At 36.3% G+C, this 21,429-nt stretch overlaps 1 pseudogene; it reads left to right on the forward strand.

Moving 5' to 3' along the window:
* Positions 1-3,143: 3,143 nt before the first annotated feature.
* Positions 3,144-19,842, forward strand: LOC118016247 (annotated as a pseudogene).
* Positions 19,843-21,429: the final 1,587 nt, after the last annotated feature.

Consider the following 21,429-nt stretch of genomic DNA (forward strand, 5'->3'; position numbering starts at 1 on the left):
TTCTGAACTCATGTTCACTGAAACAAAGAGCAGAAGGATTTCTAAGAGTGAGCATAGGAGGCATTGCAGGCCATTTGTGTTTGCTAATTGGCCTTAACCAAAGGAAAATTAAACTTTCTTGTAACTTCATGACAGGTGGTAGTTTTACAACTTGGAGCAAGGCACCCACCCAAGTGAGGCTCCTACCCTCTATACAGACTGGGGGCCAAGGGCACTGTCTTCCTGGATGATTACATCTCAGTGGGATAACTTCCAGGGCCTAGAGGAAAACAGACCTGGGTTGTAAAATGACAAAAGGCTTTAAAACAAAGATTTATATATCAAAGAGGCAAAGGAAGAATTTACAATGAAAGATTTCTCTAAAGTAAATGTTTTAAGAAAAGGGAAATTAGAGGCCTAGAGTCAAGAAGAAGCCTGCCCAAAGTTTAATCAAGCGGAGGGGAATGGCAAGGCCTTCTTTGTCAACCTTTAACTTGTAAGTCAGATTATTGAAACAACAACAGCAGGATCATCTTGGGCACATTACTTAATCTTACTTACATCAGCATTCTCAGCTCTGAAATGGAGATTTTATTACCTGATATGTTGGATTAATTGTGAAGGTTTAAGGAAATAATGTAGGTAAAACATGTAATTCACTGCCTGGAGGATTAATTGTCACTCAACATAGTAGTTGCTATTTTATTACTGGCATTGTTTTTACTCCACAGTACGATTTTATTTGCCCCATAAATCGACCATCACTCTGAAATGTGACTCTATAGATACTTTATTTTATTTTATTTTATTTTATTTTTAAAATTTATTTATTTGAGACAGAGAGAGAGCACACAAGCAGGGGAACGGTCAGAGGGAGAAGCAGGCTCCCCGCTGAGCAGGGAGCCCGATGTGGGACTCGATCCCAGGACCCTGGGATCATGACCTGAGCCGAAGGCAGCCGCTTAACCGACTGAGCCACCCAGGTGCCCCTCTATAGATACTTTAAAACAAAATAAAAAACATTCAACCAAGTGTTTTGGCATTAAAAGCAACACAGCTATTATTTTCTTGCTAGTTAATCACTGACACAGTTGAAGTTTTGCTCTGAAAAAACTTTTGACCTGCTTCAATAACATTTAAATCTGATGTTATAAACATACTTTTCACATTTAAATAAGTATTTTCATTCTAATAAGTAACTTTATGTTTTAATACATAATCACTATTTTCCTTGTAATTATATTTTTAGCACTGGGAAACATAGAATATCAAACTGTATAAATGTCAAGGAAAATGAGAAGTTTCTAAATGGCCATCTGCTGTTTGCAAAGTTCATAGTTCCAAAGTTAATAGTCTAATTCATTAAACAAAAAACAATCTATGAAAATGTGGTGTTAAATTAATGGTTCCAGTCTTACGAGGTAACTAGATGAGTAAAATATGTTCTCTTTTTCAAGAATAGTACTAGCTTTTTGCTGTGAACAACCTCTTTCAAGAAGCCAGCTGATGAGTGGGGAAACTAATTGAATTTTAAAAGTATAAAAGTTATTTAAACACAGGATTGGATCCAATGTGTGTGGCCCCAATGTACATATGATTGCACAGTAATGAACTTCCACAATATTTCTAAGTGAACAATTCACTGGAAGGAATTATAATAAAGATCATCCAAACTATATAGATCTGCCTGTTTCCCAAGCCCAGAACAATTTAGCCCAGAGTATAGATCTACATGGACAAGCAATAAAATCTTATTATGCTCAATCAGAAATCTTCATTTTTTAAACAAAATTTATATGCTCATTTTTACAGACCCTTCTCGAGATATCATTTCTCTGTATGTCAAATATGATCAAAATATTCCTATATTAAATAGACCATTGATGTCTACTCATTTTATTCAGGGATTTTGGTGCTTAAGATTTGCCAACCATCAGTCTACTCCAGTGAATATTTTCCAAGTAGTTTCCAAGTACCTACTAGATGTTAAAGATGATTCCAATGAACCAATGGACATATTAGGAGTACCTTATTCTTTTTAGAATAGTTTGTTAATTGATTTAGGAGGAATATAAAAGAAATTCTATACTCAGTGTGGTAGGTAGATCAATGGCCTTCAAGTATGTCCAGGCCCTAATCTCCTGAATGTGTGAATGTATTACTGAAAATAGAAAAAGGAATTCTGTAGATGTAATTAAGGATCTTGAAATAAGAAGATCATTCTTAATTGTCTGAGTGAACTCAGTGTAATCATAAGGGTCCTTATAAGGGGGAAGTCATAAAAGTCAGAATCAGAGAAAGACTTATGACAATGAAAGCAGAGGACAGAGTGATATACAGGGTCATGAGCCAAAGAATGAAGTTGGCTTCTCGAAAGTGGAAAAGACAAGGAAAGATATTTCCATTTAGAGTATCCAGAAGGAATACAGCCCTACTGACACTTTCACTTTAGTCCAGTGATACTTTGACCTTTAACACTGCAAGATAATAAATTTTCATTGTTTTAAGCCACTAAGTTTGTGGCAATTTGCTACAGCAACAATAGGATAATAATGTACACTGTAAGGGCCCCTGGGTGGCTCAGTCAGTTAAGCGTCTAACTCTTGATTTTGGTTCGGGTCCTGGGATCGAGCCCCCCATCAGGCTCTGCACTCAATGGGGAGTCTGCTTGAGATTCTCTTTCTCCCTCTGCCCCTCCCCCCACTCTTTTCCTCTCTCCCTCTTTAAAATAAATAAATAAATCCTTTAAAAAAATAATGCATACTGTATTACCACATATGTTTCTCTTTAATCATACAGATAGAAATTACAAACTAAAAGAATGTATAAAATTAATTTTAATGTAGGTAAAGGGAAAAAGAAAAGAATGTGTGTGGTCAGAGATCATCAAGATCTTTTGTACTATACTATATAAATGAGATAGACTTTGAGTCAGAATTTCAAAAATTAAAGCTAAAAATGCATAAACAGAATACCTCTTTATTTCACCAACTTTCACTAAACCTTTCTACCTCCCATGCTACTTCATTTCCCACTAGCCTGCTGGCATCCCTGATTGTGTCTCTCAGGTACTAATCAACATTCTTATCATACATTTGTTCTCAGCATCCTTTTGGATGCTTTCTGTCCAAAAAGCCACTTGAATTCTGAGTTATGTTGCTACCATGGCTGCTGGTATCCTGCAGGACAACCCTGATGCCATTGTTAAGGATGTTGGTTCCCAGTACTACCTAAGCTAAAACAAACAAACAAAAATCAAGTAGTATAAGTGAAGTTGTCTTCTATTGAGACCTCTTAGTTCCAGGGCCATATAGTTTTTTCCTTGAAGATACTACAAAACTTCTCCTCTTGCCTAACTCCTGAACATTTCCAGTTGTTGAAAACTGAGTGAAAATACCTCATTCAACTTTTTGCCTCCATCTATATCTGTATGTGGCTAGGTATAAGAGTGTTGGGAGCCAGAGAGAAAAGGATCTATCTAACACAGATACCATGTTGTTCAGCCCATTCTAATATAGGTCAAAATTCAGCCCCTGAAATCAAGAAAAACTCCATTCATTCTTGAACCAATATTTTTTACATAAATTAAATCCTTGGGTCTTCCATTTCTAATTACGATAGATATCCTTTCAGAAAAACACTATTTCTGAGAAGAGAAAAAGCTGAATACAAAAGAAAACAAAACAAAAATATCATATTTTAAGGCAACAGGGGCTTTTGAGACAATGAGAACTTGAGGATAGAAGATCACAGAGAAAAGGCACCTGGGTGGATGAAAATGACTCTGAAAGCTCAGGATTTGGCCCAAACTTAGGAAGAGGAAAGATGATAAGATTTCAATGGAAGACTTTCAGCTAAGAAGCAGAGAAGTTAGCATAGCTTTGGGCTATCTCATAGGCTGGCGAAAGAAAAATTAGAGTGTGAAGCTATCAAGAGAGCAGATCTGAAGGGCCAAGATTCCCAAGAGAGAAGTGCAAGTAAATAAGCTGAACACTGTATTTTCTTCCATCTGAAGCATTTGCTGAAATCTTAAGCTGCACCAGGCCAAGAGGCCAAGACATTCAGCAAAATGCTGCTCAAAACCAGAGTGGATTTTAATATTGCAGAGGGAGAGATGGACGGTTCACCAAGAATGAGAGTCCCTGGTAAGTAAAATGAGTTCTCATTTGGAGAGGGCAAGAGGAGATGATCACTGACCTTATAATAACTGTGGCCAACTATAGATTACTTTTGTTTTTGTTTTTTAATTGGAGTAAAGTGACTTGACTTCACTTACGCAACCTACCAGAGAATAGGATAGACCCGCGGGGAAAGAATATATTACCATACAGACCTCCACAATTTTTATAAACATTTTCCACACATCGCAACAAGTTGAACCAGGAGAGAGAAAAACAAAAACAATACACATCCAGATGAGCTAGTTATTGCAGTTTTCAAAAATAAACATTAAAACAACTATGGTTACATGTTTCAAGAAAACAGATGACAGTTCAGGATATTTCCAAAGAAGAGCAGTTATTTTTTAAATTAAGTTTAAAAAAAAACCTTGAATGTAATAGTTGAAATAAAAGACCTAAAATGGGTCAGTTTACACATAAACTAGACACAGCAGAGGAGAGGATCAGAAGAACATAGCCAGGTTAATATACAAAATGGGAAATGGGAAAAATTCATAAAAGGCCTATGATCTTGTGGGCAAAAGGCCTGACCAAGTGTCATTACAGTGCCATAGAGGCAGGGAAAAATGAAGAAGAAGAAATAGTTGAAGAGATATAGAACAATAATTTTCCAAAGCATATGTAATACCTTAAGCTAGGTATTTATAAAGCTACAACAAACTCAAGCAATGTAAATTAAAATAAATCAGTACTCAGATCCACTATAATAAATCTGCTAAAGATAAAACCCCAAAGATAAATTTTTCAATGCGGTTAAAAAAAAAAGACACATTACCTTCAAAGAGCAACATAAGATTGATAAGTGACTGATCAAAAGAAATGATGGAAAACAGAAAACATTTTTCAAATGGTAAAAGAATAAACGTCTAATATAAAATCGTATAATCTTCAAAAACAACCTTCAAAAGTAGAAATGATACTGATCTCTTTAATTTACTTTGAAATTTACTTTAATTTACTTTGAAATACATCAAAATAAATAGAATGCATTAATGACTGGATAGAGATTAAATGAATAGCTATAATGTGATAAAGCAAATATAGTAAAATATTAATGGTCATATCTAGGGAATGGCTATATTTATTTTCACCATGAAAATCTGTCAACATTAATCTATGCTTGAAAAATTCATAATAAAATATTGAGAAAAATGGGGCGCCTGGGTGGCTCAGTTGGTTAAGCGACTGCCTTCGGCTCAGGTCATGATCCTGGAGTCCCGGGATCGAGTCCCGCATCGGGCTCCCTGCTCAGCAGGGAGTCTGCTTCTCCCTTTGACCCTCCTCCCTCTCATGCTCTCTCTATCTCATTCTCTCTCTCAAATAAATAAATAAAATCTTTAAAAAAAAATATTGAGAAAAATGAAAGCATAAAAGCTCTCCTAATGGATGAAAACACCTGAGTAAGAAAACATCTTATATGAAAAGATGTTCAGTATATTTAGTCATCAAGGATATACTATTTAAAGTTCCAATGAGCTACTACCCTAATTCCTGAAGAATGGCTGAAATTAATTGAACCAGCAAAAAGAAAACCAATGACACCAAGTGTTGGCAAGAATTTTCAACAAAAGAAACACTCATTACTACTGATACAGCCAGTTGTAATAGCTACTAGTCAGTTATGTCTGCCTTAGCACCCAGTACTTCCACTTCTATGTGTCTGCATACGTACACCATATGACATATACACAACTGATAATAGCAATAGAATTTATATTAGCCCAAACTGTAAACTAACCAAATTCAGTGGATATGTATTTCACCATTGTTTGAGACCCAACAGTCCAGAGGTATAATATTTCTTAGCTTTATCAAGGTATAATTTATAAAACTGTAAGATATTTAAAGTATACATCAAAATATAGCAAGAAAAGACAAACTCTGCTTGATGGAATTGGAATTAGAGAAATGTTCCAAAGCCCTGATTTCTGATCCATGTTTCAAAGATAGAAACGTAAGAAGCTTCTCCCTCATGGGTCTACATGGGTCTAACAGGTCCATGAATCTAGCAGGGCATCTAACCTGATGCTCCAGGCCACATTAACCAAAGGGTATTGATAAGCAAGGTAGACAGCTATACCCACATCATTTAGGAAGCTGAAAACAGAGGCACAGGAAGCAAAGGCCTTTATTAGTATTAGTAAGAGAGACTGGAACATGGAAAATAAAATTACCTGTTCTACTGAAATAAATTCTCAAAAGGCCATATAGTTGTCATGAATGGAAAGATGTGTAAACAGGAAAGCATGAGGACAGGTGATTTGTGAAAATACAGACTTAAATTAATAGGTTGACAAGATGGTATTCTTGTCTATGGGAGGATTTTTCCCAGGGAAGTTCATGTCAAGAGGAGAATAACTTCTTTAATTTAGTAAATATTTATAAAATTGATTGAGTTCATAGTCCTGCCCTTTCAGAATAGATGACATCAGGAAGGTCTGTCAATAGGTTGCTACAAAAATTCCAAAACTGGGAAGACTAAAGAATGGTAGGCCCTGCCCTAGAAGGGATTCATTCAACCTCCATTGACCAAATATATCTCAGTGTGCACACACACTTGAGAAACACTTGTTGGCATTGTCTATTATAATAAATGAAACAAAATCTCTGTCCTCATGGAGCTTGCTTTATAATAAAACTTATTTTCAAAAATCTTGCTACTTGGAGGCTCTCTGGACAGGAGCATGAAAACAAGAATAAGTCTGCTCTTGAAAACAGTGTACAGGATGGAACCTGATACCATAAATTAAGTAACAACATAATTATCACAATATGGAGGTGAGGTCAGAATACAGCTACTATAGTTACAAGGTTAAATCACATGAAAAAGTACTATATTTGAGAAGATAGATTGATTTCAGGATCTTCTCTATAATAAATTTGCATATGATACTGGTAGTAAGAAATACAAATTAAAAACAAGGAAGGTGAGATAAAATAAGTATTTTCAAAATTAAATAAAAAGTAAATTAAAATATATTAAATATTATTTGACTCTAAACTCATACAATATCCTAGCTTATTTTAAAAACCATACTATAAATATATTTTAATCCTGTGCAGATAATTCTATCACGTATCTCTGCAGCTCAATGAAAACTCAGTATTTGGGAATAAACACTCTGGAATAAAAAACAGTATTGATATTGGGCTCTAAAGCAATGCAGTTTATACCTGGAGCTCAGTGAATAAAGTATACATCAAATCAAACAGGAACCGTAAAAACAACAAACATCAACAATAAGAACCAACTGATAGTTTGAAGCAGGTACACACACAACAGTATTTTGGCTTTTCAAGCCACATCTATGCCAGTCTCCACTGAATCTCTGCCACCAGGCATAATGCTTGGCACATGATAGAAAAGTCTTACTTAAATTACTTAAATTATTACTATTTATGGATAGATTACATCTCCATTTTCATTTTTACTCTGTTCAGTCCACATTTTTACCAAAAGAAAAAGCAAAACTGCCACTTGGCTTTTAGAATCTGAAGTTCAACATTAGGTTTTGAGGATTTTGAGAAATAATATATGCTCTGGGGTTCCTAAATCTCAATCTTTCTTGGCTTTGAGCATAAGAGAATTTCTAGGAAGGAAAAAACATAGTTCCACATGAAAACTGTATTTTCCAGAGTTTTAAGGATTTTATGTATCAATTTTATTTGTGATCTACTGAAAATTTGCTTCAAATATCTGGGCAAATTGTAAGTACAAAATATCAAGATATTTTTCTTATGAAATGTTCAAAGGGAACTCAGATCTCTGATGGTACAGTACTTACTATGTTACTATCCATCTTCACATTTGGCTAATGATGAGATTGTAATGTTTGAAATTTTTTATGTCTCAACCTCAGTAGTCCCAGGTAACTTCAAAATTTTCTGTGATGTCAGAGGGTTTATTTAGGCTTTACACCATAAACTTGGGGTTTTCAAACTAAGCTCCACAGATGCTTAGATATAACTTAAAGACTTCTCAAATGTCATGGCAGAGAACAAGGAGGAGCTGGGCATTCAGTGATATGAGCCTCCAATTGCACTTCAAGTGGAGAAGCCCTGTTTCTTTGTTTTCTGTTTCACTATTAATTTTCTATGCTTCACTTTATAAATGGAACTAGTAACAGAAAGATTAGTCCTTACTAGTCCTTACACCATTATAGTAATCCAGACAAGACATGAGAGAGGGGAAAAAAAAAAAAAAAATATATATATATATGTATATTTCAGGGGTAGAATCAGTAGTACTTGATTAATTACTAAATTTGGTAGACAACGGAGTACAACAAAGGGAGAAACCAGAATTAGTACCAGAATATAAACTAGAATATGACAAATACTGCATTGAATGCATATAAAAAAGCTCTCAAAATTATATGTCTTAGAGATCAAGGAAGCCTTCTTACAGAGGGTAGCTTGGTAATATTTACGTGCAGAGTTAAACCATGAAAATGATAGAATTTTTTTATGTTAATTTTATGTGCAGAGTTAAAGTCATGAAATGATATAATTTTTTTAATGTTAATACTAATGATGGTAGCTATAATTCAGTACTATTTTGTCACAGACACAGTGCAAGGAACATTTCACATAGTATTTCTTTACATCTCTATTATTAATGAGGAAATAAAATATCAGTACGGCCATATCACTTCACATTTGCCATATAATGTAACCTAATCAAAGGAGTAGTATCTCATCATGTTCACAGTTACTTAAGGGGATTACAGAAGGCCATGGGTTATTGAGGATCAGCTTAGAATTCTGCCTAGAACACCACTCGAATCCTTCTTGCGTTAAAGACATACACTATCTTTTCTATCACACTATTATTTTCTACTAACAAATCATACTACGAGCACCTAAGAGATATGCTACTACACAGCCATCAACTCCATAGGCAATCATTGCTATGCTGAGGTTTAGAAATCTGTCTGGATGTTTTCCTTGGTGGCACAAGGATCAAAAAATTAAGAGGCACTTCTGAGGGTGACATTCTGTAAATGACCCTCTATTGGGAATGTAGTATATTACACCTACTACCATCCCCTTCTAGAACCATGTTTCCAGGCTCTGCTGAATCTCTGGTCTGTAGGTGAAAATCTCATCTGCAGTTTGCCTCTGGGAATGCTTTTATACATTAGTAATGAAAACAATTTGGGGGAGTTTCTTATTTATATAGCTAAAGTTACATAGCTTTCAAATAGACCTTTACTAAGTTTGTCATTTGTTGTAGTTCTATTCATCTATAAAAACAAGTGGAATGAAGAAAGTAGCTGTAATTACTGTGTATTAATGTGTCCCTTGAACCTACATTCACCTCTTCTCTGTAAAATTTCATTTTTATTGTAAAACAGTTTGCAATTTGAAGGGCACACATACTTAACCCCAAATAAGACAAAACTCTGGTATTTTAAATAATTCAAAATTTCTAAAATTCTACCAGGAAATTAGTCTAAGGGAAATAATCTTTCTTCTAAATAAGGGCAAAAATAATCCCTTTTCGTGAGTGAAATGTTATTTTCTACTTTCTTTTTTTTTAAAGATTTTATTTATTTATTTGACAGAGAGAGACACAGCGAGAGAGGGAATACAAGCAGGGGGAGTGGGAGAGGGAGAAGCAGGCCTCCTGCGGAGTAGGGAGCCCGATGCGGGGCCCGATCCCAGGACCCTGGGATCATGACCTGAGCCGAAGGCAGACACTTAACGACTGAGCCACCCATGAGCCCCATATTTTCTACTTTCATCCCAGGCACAATCAGTAATATGAGTTATTTTTGGCTTCAAAGTAGAAAGCGATCAGTTGCACATATTTTCAGAAAACAAACTCTAAGCCAAACAAAACCAAAACCAACAGCGTGATTCAGCTTAATTTAAAGCCCTAGTAATATGGCAGGAAACATGCCCTTAGAAAAGTATAGAAAAACCACGCTTTATAGAACTTTCAATTTTATTGAGTTAGAACCATCAGAGTCACAAGGTCTTCTAGTCCATTGTTTCCATCATTCGAACATGTTGTGCAGCCTGGATGAGTGCGAACTGATATTCTTATTCTCCAAAGATATGTCCTTTCCTGTTCATGAACTATACACATTAAATATCCCAGTGCTGTTCAAGAACAACTTCTTCACATACAACTAGTACAGCTGTCAGGGATAAAATGTATATGTAAATGTACATGTATGCAGTTCCGGGACCCACTTATTTCGAGGAAAAAGCAATTTTGTAAATGTCTTTGAATGTTAAAAATCTCTGCAAAAGTATAAATTAGTGAATTAATCAATGCCTAAGCATATAGAATGCTTATGTATTATGTTATGTATTAAATTTATGTAAACATTGGACATCAAGCTTTTATGCTTCCCAAACTGATCATTTTATATGATTCGACCTAATGTTATATTTTATTATAGCATCAAGTTGATGCTGTATTAATATTATTATTATCATTAGTAGTAGTATTAATAATATTTGGATTTTTTTTCAACTTGAATAAAAGAAAATCTATTTCTTTTTTGTCAGTCCTGTGGTTATTTATTAGGAAAAAAAAATTAGCTTTTTGTCATAGAGTCATTTGAAACATTGGTGTAAAATATATGGAAGTGAATATTTATCTACCTTTCCAGTTTTATCTTCTGCCACTCTATTTACATGTACTCTGAATTCATAGGGGACTTTCTGCCTTTCTTTAGCAAATCTGGCCCAAGGACGTCCATGTTTTCATTTTACTCTTGTAGTTCTGTCTCCCCAGTGTCCTCCCCATAACCTTACTGTGAGAGATGCAAGAGAGGCCACATAGAACTTTATCGCCTATTTGAAGCCTTCCTAGAATTGTTCACTCAGAACAGACTTTCCCATCTCTCTGCTCACACACTAAGACTTGGTTTAACTGTGATTGGATATATGTTATTTTTACCAATAGAGTGCAAGTTCCTTGAGGTGAGAGATCCCGTCAATTTGTCTGTATGCAATTTACAGTCAGGGTGATGTCTGTATGCACACAAAAAGTGCTCCATGAATTGAAGATTGCTACTAAACTGCAGTGCATTCCAAACACTAGAAGTACTGTAGCAAATCTCCCAAAGACATTTTCGTATACTTGGAATGTTCAGTTATCTACTGGTGTTTTCTAATTGCCTTACCACACATTTCCTACTAAATTACCAGGAGTCCCACTGAGATAGTACTGCCAGCAGCTACGTATCTTGCCAATTTGTGTTAGAAAATGTTGAAATGTTGCCTTTTCGGTGATAAACTAAACAGTAGGGGCTCTGAATTGTTACCGTGGCAACAGAGACCAGGGAAACTAAAAAGGGACTGAGAAATTCCAATGGAGGGATGAGAGGGCTGGATCTCCCAACAAAGATGAACTGATAAAGTCCCCAAGGCCAAGTACTAACCTAAGGTTCTTTGTGATCAGAAGACTATCCTGACACTGCCCAAAAAGATGAGTCCAACATTCAACCCTAGCTGACTCAATTTATGCTGACTTAATCCATGAATCATGTGGTTCCTTCCTAGACTGCTCCCCTTGCTCTGGAACACGAGACAGATTTTTAACCATTCAAAGGTTACCCTGAAATCAATGACCTTCTCACCAATTGCTGCAAGGTGCTTTCAATTCCTCTTGAATTAATGAGCAATTCAAGTCTCTAAGGTGACAAGATTTGAACCTTATATTTCATAGGAATTTGAATTCTAATACTTCCAAGATCAGTAACAGTTCAGCTTTTCTAATGTAGAGCTGAGATGGAATTCTCTGCCATAATGTTTAGACTATTGTGAAGAGAAGAAAGACAATATTGGATCCCTGAGAAAATATTGAAGGAAACTTAAAGATAAGAGTAAATAAAACAGATTGGGCAATTATATTATGTTTTCCTGAAAACTTGTTCTTCTTCTCTTTATTTTTTTCCTTTTTTTTTATTATGTTATGTTAATCACCATACATCATTAGTTTTTGATGTAGTGTTCCATGATTCATTGTTTGCGTATAACACCCAGTACTCCATGCAGTATGTGCCATCTTTAATACCCATCACCAGGCTAACCCAACCCCCACGCCCCTCCCCTCTAGAATCCTCAGTTTGTTTCTCAGAGACCATAGTCTCTCATGGTTCATCTCCCCCTCCAATTTTGCCCCCATCATTCTTCCCTTCCTGCTATCTTCTTCTTCTTTTTTTAACATGTATTATTTGTTTCAGAAGTACAGGTCTGTGATTCAACAGTCTAGCACAATTCACAGCGCTCACCATAGCACATACCCGCCCCAATATCTATCACCCAGCCACCCCATCCCTCCCACCCCCCACCACTCCAGCAACCCTCAGTTTGTTTCCTGAGATTAAGAATTCCTCATATCAGTGAGGTCATATGATACATGTCTTTCTCTGATTGACTTATTTCGCTCAGCATAACACCCTCCAGCTCCATCCACGTCGTTGCAAATGGCAAGATCTCATTCCTTTTGATGGCTGCATAATATTCCATTGTACATATATACCACCTCTTCTTTATCCATTCATCTGTCCATGGACATCTTGGCTCTTTCCACAGTTTGGCTATTGTGGACATTGCTGCTATAAACATCGGGGTGCACGTACCCCTTCAGATCCCTACATTTGTATCTTTGGGATAAATACCCAGTAGTGCAATTACTGGGTTGTAGGGTAGCTCTATTTTCAACTTTTTGAAGAACCTCCATACTGTTTTCCAGAGTGGCTGCACCAGCTTGCATTCCCACCAACAGTGTAGGAGGGTTCCCCTTTCTCTGCATCCCTGCCAACATCTGTCGTTTCCTGATTTGTTAATTTTAGCCATTCTGACTGGTGTGAGGTGGTATCTCATTGAGGCTTTGATTTGGATTTCCCTGATGCTGAGTGATGTTGAGCACTTTTTCATGTGTCTGTTGGCCATTTGGATGTCTTCTTTGGAAAAATGTCTGTTCATGTCTTCTGCCCATTTCTTGATTAGATCATTTGTTCTTTGGGTGTTGAGTTTAAGAAGTTCTTTATAGATTTTGGATACTAGCCCTTTATCTGATATGTCATTTGCAAATATCTTCTCCCATTCTGTCAGTTGTCTTTTGGTTTTGTTGACTGCTTCTTTTGCTGTGCAAAAGCTTTTTATGTTGATGAAGTCCCAAGAGTTCATTTTTGCCCTTGCTTCCCTTGCCTTTGGTGATGTTTCTAGGAAGAAGTTGCTGCGGCTGAGGTCGAAGAGGTTCCTGCCTGTGTTCTTCTTTAGGATTTTGATGGACTCCTGTCTCACATTGAGGTCTTTCAACCATTTGGAGTCTCTTTTTGTGTGCGGTGTAAGGAAATGGTCCAGTTTCATTCTTCTGCATGTGGCTATCCAATTTTCTCAACACCATTTGTTGAAGAGACTGTCTTTTTTCCATTGGACATTCTTTCCTGCCTTGTCAAAGATGAGTTGACCATAGAGTTGAGGGTCCATTTCTGGGCTTTCTATTCTGTTCCATTGATCTATGTGTCTGTTTTTGTGCCAGTACCATACTGTCTTGATGATGACAGCTTTGTAATAGAGCTGAAAGTCCGGAATTGTGATGCCGCCAGCTTTGCTTTGCTTTTTCAACATTCCTCTGGCTATTTGGGGTCTTTTCTGGTTCCATACAAATTTTAGGATTATTTGTTCCATTTCTTTGAAAAAAGTGGATGGTATTTTGATAAGGATTGCATTGAATGTGTAGATTGCTCTAGGTAGCATTGACATCTTCACAATATTTGTTCTTCCAATCCATGATCATGGAATGTTTTTCCATTTCTTTGTGTCTTCCTCAATTTCTTTCATAAGTATTTTATAGTTTTCTGAGTACAGATTCTTTGCCTCTTTGGTTAGATTTATTCCTAGGTATCTTATGGTTTTGGGTGCAATTGTAAATGGGATCGACTCCTTAATTTCTCTTTCTTCTGTCTTGTTGTTGGTGTATAGGAATGCCACTGATTTCTGTGCATTGATTTTCTATCCTGCCATTTGACTGAATTCCTGTATGAGTTCTAGCAGTTTTGGGGTGGAGTCTTTTGGGTTTTCCACATAAAGTATCATATCATCTGCAAAGAGTGAGAGTTTGACTTCTTCTTTGCCAATTTGGATGCCTTTGATTTCTTTTTGTTGTCTGATTGCTGTGGCTAGGACTTCTAATACTATGTTGAATAGCAGTGGTGATAGTGGACATCCCTGCCGTGTTCCTGACCTTAGGGGGAAAGCTCTCAGTTTTTCCCCATTTAGAATGATATTTGCTGTAGGTTTTTCATAGATGGCTTTTATGATATTGAGGTATGTACCCTCTACGCCTATACTCTGAAGAGTTTTTTTTATTTTAAAGATTTTATTTATTTATTTGAGAGAGAGAATGAGAGACAGAGAGCATGAGAGGGAGGAGGGTCAGAGGGAGAAGCAGACTCCCTGCTGAGCAGAGAGCCCAATGCGGGACTCGATCCCAGGACTCCAGGATTATGACCTGAGCCAAAGGCAGTCGCTTAACCAACTGAGCCACCCAGGCGCCCCACTCTGAAGAGTTTTGATCAAGAAAGGTTGCTATACTTTGTCAAATGCTTTTTCTGCATCTATTGAGAGGATCATATGGTTCTTGTTCTTTTATTAATGTATTGTATCGCATTGATTGATTTGCGGATGTTGAATTAACCTTGCAGCCCAGGGATAAATCCCACTTGGTCGTGTTGAATAATCCTTTTAATGTACTGTTGGATCCTACTGGCTAGTATTTTGGTGAGAATTTTTGCATCCATGTTCATCAGGGATATTGGCTTCTTCTCTTTACAAGATAAAAAACAAAAACAAACAAACAAAACAAATTTTATATATCCTTGTCATGGCTTCTGTTTTAAGTTTTTTGAACTGCAGCTAATTCCAGAGGTTTGGTTGTTTTGTGATAGCACTGACTTGTACATTTATGATGAGTGGATTTTTGTGTACCCATGGTATAGTTAAATAAGAATTTTTAAAGGTGATATATCATTTTATGTATCAGTACATTTTTATATAGATAGAGACATATAAATAGATCATTTATGCAGACAAGGGATGTATATAATAAGTATAAAATAATCCCATTCTTGAAAATAATTATGTCATATATCATATTATATATTCACCTGTATATACACTTACTTACAAGAAAACACAAAGAATGTTTAACAGTCACTTCTCTGAGTACAGCTGAGAGAATTCTGGTAGGAGAGGTCTTTATTAAATTAATTTGATTAGGGTGGATCTGAAAATTATTCCAAAATAAGTACATATTATCTTTCATAAAAGGCATATTATTTTTAAAGATTTTATTTATTTATTTGACAGAGAGAGACACAGTGAGAGAGGGAACACAAGCAGTGGGAGTGTTTGATTTTTTAATGATAAATTGTCTGCTTACCTAAAATAAACCCTATTTGGGTTTTTTGGTTTTTTTAATTATGTTATTTAGTCACCATACAGTACATCATTATAAACCCTATTTGTTAATAATGTTCATTTTTATCACTCTATTTGATTAGCTAATATTTATTAGGGAATTTTTCATTTATAGTCAAGAGAAAAATTTGAATTTTTGCATTTTAGCTCATCCAGGCCTTGTTGCCCCCAAAGTCCTCTGATGCCTTTAAAAATATGATTTTGTAATTTATTTGGCTTTATTAGGTGTAACAGGAGCATTAGTCTGTTGCAAACTGCTTCATCTTACCTAGAAATGTTTCTGTGGAGTTGTTTGAATTGTAGGTAAAAACCATGTAGCTCATTGGTATCTGTGTATGTATCTTCTAGATAGGGTTTATGTTTCTTCTGGCAGACAGCTTGGTTAGGAGTAGATTACCTTAATCTTCTGAGAAATTAGGTGTTTCAAATTTATTTTCATTGACAACAGGTTTATCTCCAGTCTAGGTTTACTCCTTGGATATATCTTTTGAATTCTAGTAGAAAATCCTGGGTGTTTATAGAGCCTCTCTATTATGACAGGAGCTCAACTCTCATTTTTATTCTACGATCTCCTGAAATAATGAAGATGCCTTTTGGACACTCAGATGTTCTGCCTCAGATTTCTGCTTAGTTTCTCAGCTCAAGAACCAGCCCCCCCACCAACCCCCCATATCAAATTGGAAAAGAACTTCAATAGGAAAAGTGTCTCCAAATGTCTGGCTCATTTTGCTTAGCTTCCTTTCTCTATCAAAATTATAACTTAATAAGTTTTTATTGTGGTATGCTCTCAAATATAATTTTTGTCTTATTTTTTTCCAGCTTGGTTATTTGTTCTCAATGAATGGATTGGTCCACAACAAATTATCGTGCTACTTTCAAGTTAATTATCATGTATTTTAATTCTATTAATTCTATTTCTACTTTCAACCACACAAGACATTATAGAGTCAGCATGTATTTTTTTACCTTATTCTACATATTTATCTTTTCTCTTTCTTCCCCATTCCTTTTCATCTGTTTTATTCACTTCCTAAAAAAAACTTCTAAAATTTCCTTTATTAACTATCCTGTTAACTAATTCTCTGCAAATAAAAGAGGATGCATGTATAATTCTTTGCAATTATTCAGAACAACCTATGGGAAAAAATGGGTGCTGCTAAACAACATAAATGAAATTCGATTTTAAATCAATAGAGCAAGGTTTTACCCTTTTATTCACAGATGATGTCAAATATTTATAAGTATTCATCTATAAAATTGTTACATTTTAGGGTAATGGAAATAAACTTACAATTCATTTGATTAAAGAGACTTCTCGGGCCTGTCAAAAATGACTATGTAATTTCTTTGACTCAAATAGGAAAAAAATATTTAAAAGACATAAAACTAAACCAAAATTAATTTACTCGCAAAGAAAAACACTTTGAATTTTGAGCATGGTGGATTTTACTATATATATACTGAAATTTATTTTGAAGCCCAGCTCCATTATTCATGAGAAAGAAATCACTTCAAAATTTGCTCCACAATGAGGAGTTCTGACCCTTTTCATTAACCTTCTTTTTCCTTTCCCCCAATCTCAGTACTCACACATTTCAACACATCTCTGATGTTATTGATGCATATTAGTCTTCAAATTGAAATGTCATAAGCCACTTAAAATTCTCCTCAATTCATATCAAACCCAGTCAACATCTCTGTGCCATAGAACTCTTAAGAGTCAGAAATAGAATTTGTATTAGCTCTATGCATTTTTAAAACAATCTAATAGGTATAAGAAATATACAACATTTATATAGGACATAAAAATAAATTAAACTCAGTTGTCAAAAGTCCTCTTTAACCCAATAATTTTCTGGAAACTTACATGGTTGCTATAGATATAATTAATTGGCACTCTGTGCCTTAACAAAACAAGAGGAGATCCTTCAAGCCCATGTGCATAACTAATTTCCTTCTAAACCAAGCATAATTTCCTTATATTAATAGCAGCTAAATGTGTCTAAGTTTCTAGGTTATTCATTACTGACATTATAAGAAAAGCTTAGAAACCACAAAACACCTCGAAGAAATAGGTATTCCATATGATTTTGGCTCAATCTAAGTCCTAGGGACAAATAATTATCACTACTTATCAGGCTGCTGGCTCTGCAGGGCTGCCATGCATTTCATTTCAATGACCATGAAATTCTGGCATCAAAATGTATATATCAATTAGTAAAGGATGAACAATTTTTGATAATCTTGGATTTGTCAATGACAAGAGAGGGGTGACTTAAGAAATATAACGCATATAACAAAAGTCACTTAAAAGAGAAATAAGTATATCTCTAATAAAAACTTAACTTGGCCCTGGCAGATTCAGCATGCTTCTTTACTCCTCAAAAATATTGCATAGCTACAGTAGAGTAAGGCTGAATTGCAAGGCCATAATTTGTACTGGAACCCCACATTAAGGTGGAGCGGGCCCTAGCAAGAACACACCCACTTGGAGTATTGAAAGGAACTCTTGATAGCATGGCTGAAAAAAGACTAGACACCAGGCAGACCCAAGCCAGCTTAATTCTGAAAGAGGAACACAAAGAGTGGAGTCACAGATAATTGTCAGCAGTCAGTACATAGTGATCTGGAAATAAGTGACAGAAATAAAATCCCAGGGGAAAATACAAGGGACATGGTGTTGACAGGACTAGAAAACATTACTAGTTCTAGAAAATCAAGTACAAGACCATGTTTGATAAGACGTATCCCTGACACAGGGTGATAAAAAGGGAACCTGGTTCTGAGACCTGGGGTGAGAAGGTCAAGACTGGAGTAGCCACAAGCCTGACTTAAAAAGTTCAGAGTAAAGCCTTTCTACACAACCCGGGGCATTGTTCTGTGTTCCCATCATAACTTAGAGGGAAACTTTCACGATGTTCAAAGATCCTGATAGCCTGCAAATGATCAGGAGGAGCATGTCTTCAAACTCCTTGCAGCAGGAACCCATTTAGGTGGTACCAACCTTGACTTCCAAATGGAACAGTACATCCTTTCCAAAAGGTAAAGTGATGGTATCTACATCATAAATCAGAAGAAAACCTGGGAGAAGCTTCTGGCAGCTCGTGCTATTGTTACCACATAAAACTCAGATGATGTCGGGTGCCTGGGTGGCACAGATGGTTAAGCGTCTGCCTTCAGCTCAGGTCATGATCCCAGGGTCCTGGGATCGAGCCCCACGTCAGACTCCCAGCTCAGCGGGGAGCCTGCTTCTCCCTCTGCCTGCCGCTCCCCCTGCTTGTGCTCTCTCTCTCTCTGACAAATAAATAAATAAAATCTTAAGAAAAAAAAAAAAAAAACACTGGGGCGCCTGGATGGCTCAGATGGTTAAGCGTCTGCCTTTGGCTCAGGTCATGATCCCAGCATCCTGGGATCGAGTCCCGCATCGGGCTCCCTGCTCCTTGGGAGCCTGCTTCTCCCTCTGCCTCTCTCTCTCTCTGTCTCTCATGAATAAATAAATAAAATCTTTAAAAAACAAAAACAAAAACAAAAACAAAAAAAACCTCAGATGATGTCAACGTCATATCATCCAGGAATACTGGCCAACAAGCTGTGCTGAAGTTTGCTGATGCTACTGGAGCCACTCCTATTGCTGGGTGCTTCAGAATCAGATCCAAACAGTCTTCCAGGAGCCAAGACTTCTGGTGGTTACTGACCCCAGGGCTGACCACCAGCCTCTGCAGGGCTCTCAGCCTCTCCCAGAGGCTTTTACAGAGGTATCTTATATTAACCTGCCTACCTTGGCTCTATGTAACACAGACTCTCCTCTGTGATATGTGAACATTGCCATCCCTTGCAACAACAAGGGAGCTCACTCGGTGGGTCTGAAGTGGTAGATGCCGGCCCAGAAGTTCTCAGCTTGCCTGGCACCATTTCCCATGAACACCCATGGGAAGTCATGCCTGATCTCTACTTCTACAGAGATCCTGAAAAGACTGAAAAGGAAAAGCAGGCCACTGATGAGAAGGCTGTGACCAAGAAGGAATTTCAGGGTGAGTGGACTGCTCCAGCTCCTGAGTTCACTGCTCATCAACCTGAAGTTACAGATTGGTCTGAAGGCATACAGGGGCTTTATGTGCCTATTCAGCAGTTCCCTACTGAAGCCTAGAGTGGTCAGCCGGCCGCTGAAGACTGGTCCACAGCTCCCATTGCCCAGGCCACTGAATGGGTAGCAACAACCACTGAGTGGCCTTAAGCTTCCACAAAGGCAAACAAAATGGAAATAAGGTTGGTGGAAAATAGTTTCTTAAAAAAAAAAAAAGAGTCCAGAGTAAAAATAAAACAAAAACAAAAACAAAAACATAGAATCACATGTTGGGAAGAAATCCAAATTTTCCAAGAAAATTAATCACAATCACCTTAGATTCTTTCAATGAACAGAACTAGTCTTAAAACCATTTATAATAAGGTACAGTTATATTTTTAATTGCTTTTGTTTTTATTTTTAGGCATATAAATTTATGAGCCTCATATAAAGAGATTATAAGGAGGACATATTATTCTCTAAGGACTTCCACAAACTATGAAAATGCAGTCAAGAGTATGCTGTAACAGAACAAAGAAATGTGTAGACTTTTATCTCATATTCTAAAGAATACAAATGAATAAATATCAGGATAAGAATGATTGGCAGGAAGAACTTTTGTCTATGGAGGCATGAGTCTGAACTATATTTATAAAAATCTAGATGTATAGTTGTTTTAAAAAAGCCGTCATAGTCCCTGAGGCACAAGAGTTAAAGTAAATATTTTAGTAACTGGAAGAGCTCTTATCCACAATCACACACACATTAGTTATTTACCTTTCTGGTATACTGATTACTTTTAAATGGACATGGGCAGGCAATTTTCCAGGGAACAAAGGGAAGTGACCAATAAATATGCGAGCACACTTCCACCTCTTCAGTAATTAAATTATATTGAAATATTTTTCACCTATGGAGCTAACAGACTAAATGAATGGCAAGGTAAAATTATAAGATGTGCACACAGAGGCATATTCTTGTCAGGAGATATGCAAATTGCTATAATCCCAAAGAAATCAAGTTGACAGTTAAAGAACTGTCAGATGTTGTCTACTCAGCAATTCTTCCAAACAAATAATCAGAAATATGGGCAAACATAAATTCATACAAATACTTATTGCAGCATATTTATAACTAAAAAATACATACATATATACTCCCAAATGGTATTGGAGAAATATTTAAGTAAATCATATAAATCATATAAAGTAACAAGGTATCTATTTTATATGGGCACTAGCATTCTCTTCTGTGTCAGGAATTTATGGATGTTGCCAATGGATATAAAATAAAGTTTATTGCTGGCAAAATAAATAGCAAAAGGATACCCAAAATTGAATGAATTAGGTTTGAATTGGCTGAAACAAGAGGGAGAGAGATGTTTGAGATATACTGTGTTTGTATACACACACACACACACACACATACACACATAATATAAGCATTGGGAGATCTAGCAAGAAAGAAAAAAAGCCTAAGTTTTCTTAAGTTTTTGCCCTCATTAAGTTTATATACTAGTGGCAGAGATAAACAAGCAAACAAATAAATATATAATGCAATTTCAATTGGTCAAGCATAAAAGGTAGAAAAATATAGTAATAATTACAGCAGGTTTTCTATTCTTTTTAAAGATTTTGTTTATTTATTTGACAGAGACAGAGTTAGCGAGAGCAGGAACATAAGCAGGGGGAGTGGGAGAGGGAGAAGCAGGCTTCCCGCGGAGCAGGGAGCCCAATGTGGGGCTCGATCCCAGGACCC

The sequence above is a fragment of the Mirounga leonina genome, unplaced genomic scaffold, assembly GCF_011800145.1.
Source record: "Mirounga leonina isolate KUSES-001 unplaced genomic scaffold, KU_Mleo_1.0 Mir_166, whole genome shotgun sequence".
Taxonomy (NCBI): domain Eukaryota; kingdom Metazoa; phylum Chordata; class Mammalia; order Carnivora; family Phocidae; genus Mirounga; species Mirounga leonina.